Source organism: Apium graveolens, chromosome 6, assembly GCF_009905375.1.
Source record: "Apium graveolens cultivar Ventura chromosome 6, ASM990537v1, whole genome shotgun sequence".
Taxonomy (NCBI): Eukaryota; Viridiplantae; Streptophyta; class Magnoliopsida; order Apiales; family Apiaceae; genus Apium; species Apium graveolens.
Genome location: NC_133652.1, coordinates 97,933,954 through 97,948,662, shown reverse-complemented (window position 1 = coordinate 97,948,662; position 14,709 = coordinate 97,933,954). Strand labels below are relative to the sequence as shown.

The following is a 14,709-nucleotide window of genomic DNA, read 5'->3' as shown; positions in this document are numbered from 1 at the left end:
TATTTTCACAAACCGTTTTTTGCATAAAAAACTAGACTCTGATATCTTTTCAATGGTATATAATTTGCTGCTCACAACCTTCTACATCAGAACAGTTTATTGTCTGAAGTTTGGTATATAATCAGGGCTTTTCATATATACAATTCACACACAAATATAATATCTATGCATAAAAAACTCAGTGAATGAAGTCAAGATTTTCTCCCCTGACATGTCATTATTGAGATGCTTATTAATTAAAATCATATAACTATCACCAAAAAGCTAGAAACAAGAAACTCAAATTGCTCAGTTTGAAGATATGCAGAACAAATCTAACAAGTTTCAATAACAAATTAATTAAAAACAAATTATAACCACTTTAAATACCTACACAGTAGAGCGCCACAGAGAGAGATGGGGAAGTTGCAGAGGATGCGAGGGGAGAGAGGGGGGGGGGGGAGAGAGAGAGAGAGAGGGGGGGGGGGGGAGGGAGAGAGGGAGAGAAGAAGTTACCGATTAAATTAGTGGGAGAGTGTGTTGGTTATCGATTAAATTAGCCGGAGATCTGGAGGAGATAAAGAGCGTGTATACAATTAAGAGTTTAGGTACCAATTATAAGATGAATTAGGGCAACTTCTTGGTCCGATGAGTTTGATAATAGATAGCTTAGGTGTGTTTTGTTTGCTGGGAATTGAAGAAGAGAGTTTCAACAACTAGCCATTACTTTTTCTATCCCCGCCTGTTTCCCAATTGCTTCGCGTAGTCTGATTAAAAATTTTAATTTTATATTTTTGATAAAACTGGAATTATATACGTCGGATTATAATGAACCGTGATATATATTGCCACTTTTATACATCGGATCTCAAAAACACCGACATATATGTCAACTATGTATACAAACTTTATACATCGGGTTAAAATGATACGACGTAAATTAAAATGTTATACGTCGGGTAACAAAAGACCGACGTATATGATCAAAATATACGTCGGTTTTTTTTTGAACCGATGTAAAAAGTGCTTATAATAGGTTAATATACGTCGGGGTCTGAAAACACCGACGTATAAAGAGATATATATGTCGCACTTTCCAATGTGCGACGTAAAATGCGCGACGTAAAAAACCAATTTTGTACTAGTGTTTTGTCATTGCGAGCTATGTCATTTGGACTGTTGTAGTTGCATTTCTTTTGAAGCATATATGGAAGTAGTGTGGCATTGTTCTGAAGAGCTCTGTATTATTGTCGATATGGGTAAGAATCTGGTCTTTGATTACAACTTCTCTAGTTTATTTTATCAACTCTGACATTGATTTCTCTCCCCAGATTTTTGTCATCCCAGTTTTGATTGGATTGCTCTTTGAACTTTTGGTAATTGTGCCAATGCTGGTACCTGTAGATGAAAGTCCTGCATTCCTTTTGTATCAGGATTAGGCTCTAGGACTAATTTTTCTCAAGATCTGTACCAGACTGGTGAGTTATATATCGCCTCTTATATCTTTTTTAGAGGGTCTATATGTAAATCTTAAATGTACAAGAGTAGGAACTCTAGGTGCACCGTTTTTTATATGATTTCTGTCACATTCATTACATAGTCCAAAGAAAAGGCTGGTCTATTGACCACATTTGAATAATAATGTTGAGAGCCACAGATTCATGCCTCACCTAATTCTGTGTTGAACTGACAAGATGACATAAGTAGAATTTTTCTTAAATGGACCAACTAACAGATCTCATTCTGCTGTTGACGTCTTTAATAAGAAAAGTAGATAACTAGCAACATCCAGTAATATTCTTTTGTAATATCTATATGTTCTGTGTTATTTTAAATGATAAAACAGACACTTAATAATCCTTTACTGTTTTTAGTAATTTAGATGATACACCGTCTCATTTTTCTTTGTTAAGTGATAAGTGATGATATATATTCTAAGGGTACCTGTAATGTGTTAATAATCAAACCTTATTTCTGTGTATAACATGGTACCTGTATATTTTCCAGTCACTCCTTCTTCTTCTTGTTTCACCTTGTGATTATAAAGATGAATATTTTCACGTCGATATACTAATTTTTTGACCTATATTTCTCAGGAAGAACTGAAATCTGTTGGACGTATTGAAACTGCTTCGCGGTCCTGCAAAGAGTATGTATTTGGTCTTGCATATATATTACCCTCCTTCCACATGTTCATTATTAAAGATATTATTTTTTGTACCATCACCTTCAGTATTTGAAACTACTGACATTATCCAGTATCTATGTTGTAAAATATACTGTCTGCTAAATTTAGTTTTTATCCATAATTGGACAGGGTTGCTAATTATGTGATCGCAAGTTCTGGTCCTTTAATCACTACGTAAGAACATTATGTTTGATTGTATGAATTTGTAAAGGTAAATGTATCTAATATTTGCCACTAAATTCTTATTCATGTGTGCAAAAGCTGTAATAACCATTTCTAATATATCACCAATTATTGGTAAAATCTAGCCTTTTTGCATATTATCTTTTACAACTTTCTTGAGATTTAATATATGTATTTGCTTTAGGCTTGACTTGCTAGTAAATATGTAGTATGAAACTATAAATCTTTCTAATTTACTCCACTTGGTATACTTAAAAGGCTTTCACCACCAGTCTTTCATATGTTAAGGGGTCTATGTAATTTACTACTTTTTGTTCACATGAATCAGAGATGTTCATGTATTGTACAGATGTATGCAGTTTTGCTACCGATTGCTGTATTCAACCTCTTCTATATCCGGAGAAGAAGTGTCTATGACCTGCACCATAGTATTTTAGGTGGGTACATATTGATTATATAATCTCAGCAGTTAAAGATAAACTGCTCTTTCATCACCTAGTCAATATCCTACTGAAAATCTTGTACACTGATGATGAGCTAATGATAAATACTCATTATGCAGCCCTCTTATCCGTTGTACTGATAACTGGTTTTATTACGGATTCTATTAAGAACACAGTTGTCTCCCTCGACCTGATTAGTTTATAGGAAATGCTTTATGAATATGGTTTATTGATGACTGGACATTATTGTTGGTGTTTGACACTCACTGTGATTGTCTGTTTAGATTGTTCAATATATCTAAGATAAATACAATTTGGGAGCTCTAGCTGCTGCTTGTTTGATGGTTGCTTTTTTAAATAAAATTCTGCAAACACACCCCCTTATATTTATCGGTAGACATTAAATCCTCTTTGTGTTTTCTTCAGTTATATTGGAACCTAATTTCAAACTTTTTACTCTGTTAATTTTTCTGTATCAGGTTTTGCTATACGGCTAGAGGAGGATTCTGCTATACAGAGGATAACATATTTGAAATTGGTACAGGTATTAGTGATATTGTATTCTAAAATAATCAAATAATAAAATTTGTTGATACGATAATAAGATTGTTTATATCTTTATTTCTTTTTTTATGAAATCATATTATCATCTAACATAAACTTTTATTAATTCTTGTTTATATATCAAATGTTCTGCAGTAATGATTGATATTGTTTATTTTTATTACAGAATAAATCATCGGCACAACTAGAACCAGACGTACACATTATCGGCCTGCAGGGTTGATTTGTTGCTCTTTGGTTTGATCATGCAGAAGTCAGACTCTTCTTTAGTTTGTCAGAATTGGGTTGATTGGCTAAATTGGATGGAGTTATCGGAATTTAAGAATAGGGTACTTAAAAATTAGTATAGTATAAGTTGGCTAATGGAATGCTTATATTTTATTTGAAATGTATGTATAGTATGATATGAGTAATATTTTGGTATTAGACTTGTAATTTGGATGAATACCTTTATGTTTCTGTTTGGATGTTTTCTGTTGGGATGTTGCATTATTTTGGTTCCCTATGGCTGTAAATAGTACCAGGATGGCATGCAATTTACAGAACATTAACATCACAATGGTACATGTAAACCGATGTAAAACAATATTAAAAAGACATCATGTAAAATAATATTAAATGAAAAAGAACTAAAAAAACCGATGTGAAATAGTCATTTGACATCGGTTCTGAAAAGAAACACAACATATTTTAAGTCAAATAACATCGGTTAGAGAAATTGGCTGATGTTAAACAAAAAGATTTAACATCGGTTTCATGAAGAAAACCCATGTCTTATCCATCATTTCAAATCGGGGGGCTAACTTAACCGATGTCTGATCAAACATTTCACATCGGGCAACTAATCTAACCGATGTCTGATCTAGCATTTCACATCGGTTTGTTCGAAAGAATTTTAATAAATGGCGTTTAGAGCTTGTAGATTTCATATTTTAATGGATAAATACCTCATAATATACCCATATTCACCTAGAAATACTGTAATATAAGCTGAAATTTGTTGCAAAGACATCACATTTAATCTTAAAAATGATGTATAGCATTGTAATAGACATCGGCTGTTAACCGATTTCAAAGGCTGATGACATTTAACATCACACGCGAAGACATCAGTTCAGATTTTTTTTAACATCGGTTCTGAACCGATGTCTGATCCCATATTTCTAGTAGTGCTTGTCAGCAACATCAATACGAGTATCTTCACTATCCTCTCTGCAACCGGCTTTTTTGAATTTTAAATACTCGGAGAGCGGTGGTGGTGGTGGTAACTACAAGTGTACAAAATAAATCAGAAAAGCATGTATATACATTTAACTTGTTTTTTTCAAAAGTAATTATTTAAATACCTTTTCAACAACATCCTTATTTCCAGTATCTTCAATATCCCCTACACATGGTTCTAAGGCTAACTTCCTTCTCGCAGTTACTTTCTAATTTTCACTGACAGGTACATCTTGTCCACTTTCTTTTGTTAAAATATCCTGCCAACCACCCACCTCGGGCAACTTTTTATCCATTTTCTTTTTTTGCTGCTGGAGTTGATGTGTGGTAACAAACTTACGCCGGAGCGGTTTCTCAGGGGAAGCTGTAACAATTATCAATAACATACTTTAGAATTCAGTGTACATACCATTATATGTGATTTAAAAATTACATATATAAATACCTTGGATGAAGTTTTCCCTAGGCCGAGTGATCACATGAGGTTGCATTTGAGGAGCCGGCTCAATTTGTTTGTCAACAATGTTGTCGATGTAGAAGTTCACTAAATAACCAGGAGAACAATCTTCCACAAGAGCCATGACTTGCTTATTATTTGACAACAGCTGCCAACCACCTTTTCTTCCTCTGTTTGCGTAGATTCCTCCAATTTCAGTAAAATGGAGGTTATCTTTGACCAATTCCATAAGCACAAAATAAGAAAAGGATTCAATGTCTAAGCCCATCACAATGAAATGTTTTCCACCAACATATGATGTCTTCTTAAACTTCCCTTCATAGTGCAACCTCACATTAACTGTTGTGTCGTCCATCCTGTTAAGAATAAATCATTAAATTCAGTTAAGTTTATAAATATGTATTAGAAATTAAAACAAGAAGTGCTGATATTTTTATACAAAAAGTGCTGATATTTTTATACTAGAAGTGCTGATATTTTAGTTAAATATGTATCAGAAATTAAAACAAGAAGTACTGATAGTTTTATACAATCAAAAGAGTTCAGAATAAAAATATGTATACTGCACAGCAACAAGAAGTGCTAATATTTTTATACAAGAAGTGCTGATATTTTTATACAAGAAGTACTGATATTTTTATACAAGAAGTGTTGATATTTTTATACAAGAAGTGCTGATATTTTTATACAAGAAATACTGATATTTTAGTTAAATATATCAGAAATTAAAACAAGAAGTGTTGATATTTTAATACAATCAAAAGAGTTCAAAATTAGTCATTGTGTTTCACTGATTAATATTTCTAATCAGGTATTAACAGCAACAATGTGCCATATGTCAAGAAATAAAAACACAATAAATTGAACAGGCTAACAATAAAAAATACAAATATAGACCAAATCTACAAAAAAACATATAATCTTCTGAAACTAACAGTTAAAATTAAACGTAAATATCATAAATGCACAGAATGTGTACGAACAATTTTAGGATGATTCAAATCTGACATAACAATTAACCATTAAATCTAAAACATCAAACAGTTTCACGACATTTGATCAAATTACAAATAGATAGTGGATAATGCATTTTAATCTGGAAAATAAAACATGACTAAAATCGAGCAAAGTAATTCTCTATAAGAAACAAGGTATGTCATCTAGGGAGACAGAAATGGAATTTGTATTTGGGGGACATCATCTCTGAAGCAACTCCCGTCGCCAACTTCAAATTCTATTTCAGGATCAATATCGATATCATCTAAAGTAGTGGTTCTGATCTCTTCTTCAGTTGCATTATCATTCTCAGCATCACACACATCCCTTGGCAACTTCTTAATAACATAATGAACCATTTTTTGAGTCTTGAACATAAAAGACTTGTTCCACTTGCGATGACAGAACATAAGGATCATTTTTGTGGCTTAACTTATTAAAATTTACTTTAGTAAGACCATATTCATCCTTCTCCTCTTGGTACCAATAACATTTAAAAAGGACCATGTTAAAAACCCCCCAATAATCTAGTTCAAAAATTTCCTCGACTGATCCATAGTAGTTAACATTCCCCACTACTGGATTTTCGTCTTTCGAACTAGCAAAACTAGTGGTCTCTGCAGTTACAAAAACACCACTATTTTATGTGATACACCGTAAATCTCTGGACTTGGCATGGAATCTATATCCGTTTACTACATAGCCGGTAAACCGTCTCGCTGCTCTATTAGGACCCAATGCGAGAACCTCTAAATCTCTAGAAATCGAGTCCTTACTCAGATGTTGTTCTTTTAACCATATCCAAAAATCTGAAGTGTGCATTCTTTCCCTTTTGAATCTTTTCGAAGTTGCCTCACCATCCAATGAAACTCGATGCTCCCTAGAAAAATGAAGTTTACAACGTTTAAGAAAGTTAAACAGTGATGACATAAAACTGAATTAAATGAGAAAAGGACTTGAAAGTTTACCTAATCAGACTCTCTATTTCATTATTGCCGGAGTTGAATAGAACATATTGATAAGAAGCTTTCCAATCTGCATGTTTCAATTGAAAGACTTTTCATCTTGATTCTTTTTTGTTCCAATATGATACTCCAAACTTGCATTTCTTGCAGAATGAGACATGGTATCTTCTATTTCTCCTTTACCAGTCAAAAATCTTGAACAGAATGTGACACATTCTTCTGCCAAATAACCTTCTGCAATTGAACCTTCCGGTTTACTTCTATTCCGAACATAAGATTTTAAATTTCCAAGGAACCGCTTAATAGGAAACATGGACCTAAGTTGCACTGGTCCTCCATATTCGACTTCCTGGCACAAGTGAACAAGAAGGTGGACCATTATCTCAAATAATGATTGTATAAAAATCATCTCAAATCGAAAAAGTATGTCGACAATATCTTTTTGCAGCTTCTTGAGGTCATTTAAATCGATCACTTTGCTCCATAAACCTCTGAGAAATGTGCCCAGTTTGATCAACGGTAATGCAACATCCGGCTTTAATGTTCTTCTCACGGTAAATTGTAACAAATAATGAAGCATGAAATCAGCATCATGGCTCTTATACCCAACCACCTTTTTCTCACTTATGCTTACATACCGACTAATATTCGAAGCACAACCGTATCGCAGTTTTGCATTCTTCAATACGGAGCAAAAGATTTCTTTCTCCTTTTTTGTCATATCGAATATTGCAGGTCTAATTTCATATGACTTTCCATTAGCAGATAAAACAAGATGAAGGGGCTTTCTTATATTCTGTTCTTGAAAATCGAAACGCGCTTCTAAATGATCCTTTGACTTGCCACTAATATTAAGTACAGTACCTAATATTTTGTCACATACATTTTTTCAATGTGCATGGGATCAAGGTTGTGTCGAAGTGGATTATGTCTCCAATATGATAAATAAAAAAAATTGATTTCTTTTTGAAAGGAGATTCATTTTTAACCTTTTTCTTGCCCTTCCCGAAATGGTTTTCGTACCCCTGCAACAACTCTTCAATATCAGTTCCCGATACAACTGGTGGAATCCGTCCTATTTTAATATCACCATTAAAGTTTTTTCTATCCAGCCTCCACTTATGTGTAGGCTCAAGAAACTTCATATGGTTCATGTAGCACATCTTTCTGGCTGTGTTTTAAATAACATGAAGAAGTCTCGTAATGGCAAACAGGACAACCTAGTTTTCCCTTCGTACTCTAGCCGGACAACATTGCATATCCGGGAAAATCACTAATGGTCCATATCACGCGTGCACGCAACTTAAAATTCTAGTCAGTCAAGGCATCGTAAGTTTCAACGCCGACATCCCATAATTCTTTTAACTCCGTAATCAAAGGTTGCATATACACGTCGATATTATTGCCTGGAGAATCTGGACCCGATATTAGTGTTGAGAGTATCAAATTTTCTTACTTCATGCACAACCAAGGTGGAAGGTTATAATTTACCAACATAATTGGCCATGTGTTATGAGTTAAATTCATTGTACGATACAGGAAGAATCCGTCTGCTACTACACCTAAGTTCACATTTCAATGTTCCGAGGAAAAATTAAGATATTGAGCATCCATCATTTTCCAAGCCTCGCCATCAGCCGGGTGTCTTAGTTTCCCATCATTTTTACGTCCCACTGCATGCCATGTCATAATTTTGGAAAACTCTTTGCACAAGAACATTCTTTGCAACCTTGGCTTTAGTGGAAAATACCTCATTACATTTGTCGGCACTTTGTGAATCAACTTCTCTGGCTCGTTATTAACACCACTGCCTTTTTTCTCTTGTACAACCCACCTTGAAACTCCACAAGTATGACATTCATCTTTATCTTTATTTTCTGCCCAATATAACATGCAGCTATTTGGGTATGCGTGTATTTTCTCATAATGAAGACCTAAATCCTTAATGACATTCTTTGCAGCATTGAAGGACAAAGGCAGGTGGGCTTCAGGAAACGCTTTTTTCATTAGCTTAAGCAACTCCCCAAATGCGGACTCACTAATTCCATGAACACACTTTAAATGATAGAGTCTGATCTTGAAACCTAATCGAGAAAAGTTAGTACATCCCGGGAATAATGGTTGTTTTCCTTCCTCAACCCTTCTATAAAACTTTTGTGCCTCTGCATTTGGTCTTCCTTCACAATTTTCTCACTTTTTACCCATACACTTGAACATCTCTTTTAAGTTATTCCCAAATTCCATCCCTGTTTCGTAATCCATAAAGTTAGTACTAACCTTTGGCTTCATTTGTGAACTTTTATAAATCCATTTGACATGTGCTAGGGAAGGACCACTACAAACAAGATGGTCATTGATGACCTCTCTTGTATGCCATTTACGATCAATACAGTTTTTGCAAGGGCACTTCATTTCGTTGCCCCTCGCACAAACTGGGAAGGCATTATCTAAAAAATCTGTCACCCCTTGTCCGTATTTTGTGCTATATCTTGGTAGTCCAATCCAACCGTTACTCTCAGAGTCCATTATAAATGTCTAAACTTAGTTTGAACCTACCTTCACCTAGAAAAAATATAGTAGATATGATAATGAACTTGAGGTTTTATACTTGACTAACAGAGAGCCTGCGAATAACACAAGGTGTACAAGAAGTAATATGTGTCATGCAGTAGTTAAGAAATAGTTGAACAAGACATATGGCGGTACAAGTAACAAGAGAGTGATGAAAGTAAATGGAGGTGCAACAGAAGCAATGAAGCCGTTACTGGGAAATATTATCAGTATGATGGGACTTCAATTCTCAAGGCAATGTATAGAGAAATGAAGGAATGCATTTATGTCGAGAAAGATGAAGGTGAGACCAAAGGAGTCTACTGGTATAGAAAGGAATTTTAGGTTGATGAGCATTATTATCCTAATAGCGAGTATATAATTTTACTATTATCACTGCATTTACTTCAGTAATTTTAGATTACTTGCAAGTCAATGCGGTACAATAAGATAAGAGTTATACAGTAACTCGATGTAATGAAATAAATAAAATACCATTCCGGTTATCCAAGAATTTCTAAGCTCACTACTAATTTTTCATGTTGCTTCAATTTTATGATTCTAATCTTCAATGCTAGTGACATTAAATTTAAATCTAATGATGAACAAAAGTGCATAGAAATATAAACAGAGCTTATCAGGGGAACTAAAAGTGAAAAGAAAGCTAATGCATCCATTAAAAATAAAAATAAAAATACATCAGAAGAACATAAACTTCATAGATTAAAGTACAACATAAGAACATAAACTTCAAAGTGTTAACATTACAATCTAAAATCATCACTACTGTTGTAACACTAAATAACATATGATCATGACATCTTTCTTTATTTATATTGTTGTAAAAGAGAGAAGTGAGTGTAAATTAATACCAGAAGAAGCATAAGGCTAAAATTGTTCCTAAATAAAACATGAAATCAAATGAAAATAGTACATACATCACCAGCAATGCACAATCCAAAACAAATTAAGTTGATTACTAAAATAGATCCCCAAAATCATATCAAAACAACAACGCACACAAATATGCAAAGTTAAGATTCGAGTATAACCTGGTGAGATTCTTCGAAATAATACCAAGCGCTTTAATCGCCGCACCAATCAAGCTACTTCCAGTGATATAAATCCCCCTATCAAACACACAATACAACATCAAATCAAACTAAATTACAGTTATACATACATTATTACACAAGCCTAAAACACAGAGAAAAGAAACCCTAAATTATAAGTTTGAAACACAGGAAATTATAAACCCCAAATCAAAAGCCCTAAAAAATAAACCCTAAATCGAAATACTAAAGCCCCAAATCAAAATACTAAAGCCCCAAATCAAATACCCTAAAAATAAACCCTAAATCGTAATACTAAAGCCCAAAATCAAAAGCCCTAAAAATAAACCCTATATCGAGAAAAAGTTCAAAATATCTGCAAAATTACCTGCAAAATCCACCAATGTAAAGCCCCCAAAGTATCTGCAAGTTGAAAACGAAACTCAGATTTAGAAAATGTTGCCCAAATTTAGAAACCGAAGCTCGGATTTAGAAAAAACATTGCAAAATCCACCAATTAAAAATGAAGGAGAGAAGGAAAGAGTGAATATCAGCCTTCGAAGCTCAGATATTTGGCCGTCCAAAGAGTTTAGAGAGAAAGAGTGAGAAGGAGAGAGTGAGAAAGAGTGAGAGGAGAGAAGGAAAGTAAACTGTGAGAGTGAGAAGGAAAGAGAGTGAATTTTGTTAGGGGGGAAAATAGCCGCCCAATTTTTTGGCCTGGGAAAGTGTGCAGATCTGTGTCTCAACATCATTTAATTATTTTTCAGTATTTTATTAAATATTTACAATTTTAAATTTTATAATAAAATTGTATAACTAGTGTAAAATATATGTCAAAATAACACGACAATGATAAAATTAATCGAAACAATTATTTGTATAATTTAATTATCGAACTAGAATTTTTAAAAAAAATAGAAATCATTCGGGACAAGAATCTACAAGGAACCCGTGTTGACCGTAATTTGACTATTATAAAAACACATGATATAAAATCTAATTTTTTTAAAAAAAATTACACATCTCTAAAATTAGTAGGTAATATCATCTATACGGTTGGATCGTTGAAAAAGAATTTTAAAAAAATAGAATCACCGCTCGGGACAAGACTTGGTTATAGGAACCCGTGTTCACCGTAATTTGACTATTATAAAAACACACGCTATAAAATCTAAATTTTTTTAAAAAAATTTACACATTTTTAAAATTAGGAGGTATCATCATCCGTACGGTTGGATCGTTGAACAAGCAATTTTAAAAAAAAATAGAATAATCACTCAGGACAATACTAGGTAATAGGAACCAGTGTTGACCGTAATTTGACTATTAAAAAAACACGTGATATAAAATCTAAATTTTTTTAAAAAAATATAAACATCTCTAAAATTAGTAAGTATTATCATCCGTATGGTTGGATCGTTGAACAAAAATTTTAAAAAAAAGAATCATCACTCGGGACAAGACTTGGATATAGGAACCCGTGTTGACCGTAATTTGACTATTATAAAAACACATGATATAAAATCTAATGTTTTTAAAAAATATTTAGACATCTCTAAAATTAGTAGGTATCATCATCCGTACGGTTGGATTGTTGAACAAAATTTTTAAAAAAATAGAATCACCACCCGGAACAAGACTACGTAATGTGAACCCGTGTGCACCAGGGTTTGATTATTAAAAAAACACGTGATATAAAATTTATTTAAAAAAAAATTACACATCTCTAAAACTAGTAGGAAACAACATCCGTACGGTTGGATTAATTAAAAATTATTTAAAAAAATTAGAACATGAATATAACAAATAAATTTTAAGAATAGTACAATAACTAACGCAATACTAAATAACCTACTGCAACACTAGAAAGCAAATGCAACGCCTGAAGTGCCATGTCAGCTGCCACGTCAGCTACCACATCAGCAAGTGGACCCATTTTGTGTCACGTCAGCATTTTGGGCCCCACATGTGGGACCCACTGGTGCCACGTCAGCATGCTGGCGTGGCATGCCACGATAGCATGTCACGTCACAAGGGGATCCCACGTGCGGGGCCTAAAATGTTGAGGTGGCATGATATGTCAGCATGCCACGTCAGCACCCGTGGGTCCCCAACATGCCACCTCAGATTTATTTTACACGTCAGCATTGATTAAATAAAAAAATATGTAATGCAACGCTATGACCTCTACTATTGCATGTTGTGCAACATTAACACTTATAAGCAACGGTAGCTTCAATATAATGCAACGCTTTCACCACTGTGTTGCAATAAATTGAAAAGTTTGTAGATAATGCAACGCTTTTCGTGCAATGCTGGATAAAAACCGTTGGCTATGTGCACTTATGGCGTAGTGGCAAAAGGAATGTGGCAGCCTGTTAAGCAGGAATTTGACAATAAAGAAGCATTACCATTTCCATGATATTATGAAGATATTCAAAGATGTTGGAATAGAGTAGTGAAGCATCATGGAGTTAGACTAGATATGTTTTATTTTATTATCTTGTCTTATTGTAATGTAAACTTGGTGATATATAAACCAAGTGTAGCTAGTAGAACAATTAACTAAGCACACACATTTTCAGAGAAACATTTTTAAGCTGTTTTATGTAACATTTCTTTGTAAGTTTAGTTGTTCTACTTGTAAGCAGCTGTGAGCTATTCAAGCTTCACAGGGTTCTCATTCGATATATATATATATATATATATCGAATGAGAACCTTGTGAAGCTTGAATAGCTTACTTCCTGTTTTGATTCATATAAATCATTCATTCCGTACTTTCCAAATCAAACACTTATATATTATCGAGTAAGAATTGTTTTAAAATATTTAAAAAGTAGCCAGAATTACATTCAACCCCCCCTGTAATTCTTGTTATATTTTTAGGGAATAACAATTTAATATGACTAGTTTTTCATCATTTTTATTTTATTGTGACCAATTCTCGGTCGATAAGTCAGTTGGTATATTATACGACCAAATTGATCGTTATACACTCAGATTTTTTTTTTGCGTTAAGCCTAATACCGAATAATTAATACCGACTAAATAATATGGAGACGGGTATTTTTCTTATGAATATGGTCGGTATTTGTTGCCTAGAAATTGTTATATTTAGTCATTACTTGTTCTTTTCGGTCGGTATTTATATGGGTTTTGTTAGGTATGAAATGTAACACAGAGGGGGTGAATGTATTTTATTGAATTTGAATTATCTTTTGGCTTTAGGAACAAAACAGTTGTATTAATTTGTAGAGATAAAATACTAAATACTATTACACAAGCGGATTATCAAAAACTCACTTGATTTATATTAAATCAAATTTTCCTTGCTACAAATCTGTGTTCTTGAAAATAAGAACTTGGTTTCTTTTCTTGAGAGAATTCAAGATTTCCTAGATTTGTTTCTTACTTTTAAATAAAAACATGTGACATGCTTTATAGATCAACATGCACATTTTAAATGACCTGCACTAAAATAGACTAACACATTTGCTAAAGCTACTTTATCTATTTTCATTTCTAGTATTAACGTATTTGTGCATAATCTACAAGGTATGTGACCTTCCTTAGTCAAGTTCATCTTGGCCCACTACGCCATAAGTGCACATATGCAAAGCCTTTTAGCAAGCGTTGCACCAAAAGCGTTTCATTATCTATAAATTTTTTGATTTTTTACAACAGAGTAGAATAAGCGTTGCATTATAGTTAAGTCACCGTTGTTAGTTATTGACAGTGTTATGCAACAAGGAACACTAGAGTCACTTGTGTTGCATTAGACATTTTTAAAAAATAAAAAAATACTGACATGGACAGAAAATGCTGACGTGGCACTGTGGGGCCCACATGGGGAGACCCACAGTGATGACGTGGCACAATGGACCCACATGTGGGACCCACAGTGTTGACGTGGTAGTGCTGACGGGCACTATGGGCCCATATGTGGGCCCCACAGTGTTGATGTGGCAATACTAACATGGCACTATGGGCCCAGTGCTGACATGGCACCTGCTGATGTGGCGAAGTGGGGCCCACAGTGCGGACATGTCGTAGTGGGGCACAACACTGTTGAAAGGGGTTTTAAAAATTTAGAACAAATTTTTGCTGCC

At 33.8% G+C, this 14,709-nt stretch overlaps 1 long non-coding RNA gene across 2 annotated transcripts; it reads left to right on the top strand.

Annotated features, from left to right (window-relative positions):
- Positions 1-1,135: 1,135 nt before the first annotated feature.
- LOC141668847 (uncharacterized) lies at positions 1,136-3,761 on the top strand. Of its 2 annotated transcripts, XR_012553237.1 has the most exons (7): positions 1,136-1,238; positions 1,311-1,457; positions 2,076-2,128; positions 2,297-2,341; positions 2,700-2,787; positions 3,273-3,337; positions 3,524-3,761. It is a non-coding gene; the product is annotated as an uncharacterized LOC141668847 (long non-coding RNA). The 2 variants fall into 2 exon arrangements; XR_012553238.1 differs by lacking the exon at positions 2,297-2,341.
- The last annotated feature ends 10,948 nt before the right edge of the window (positions 3,762-14,709 follow it).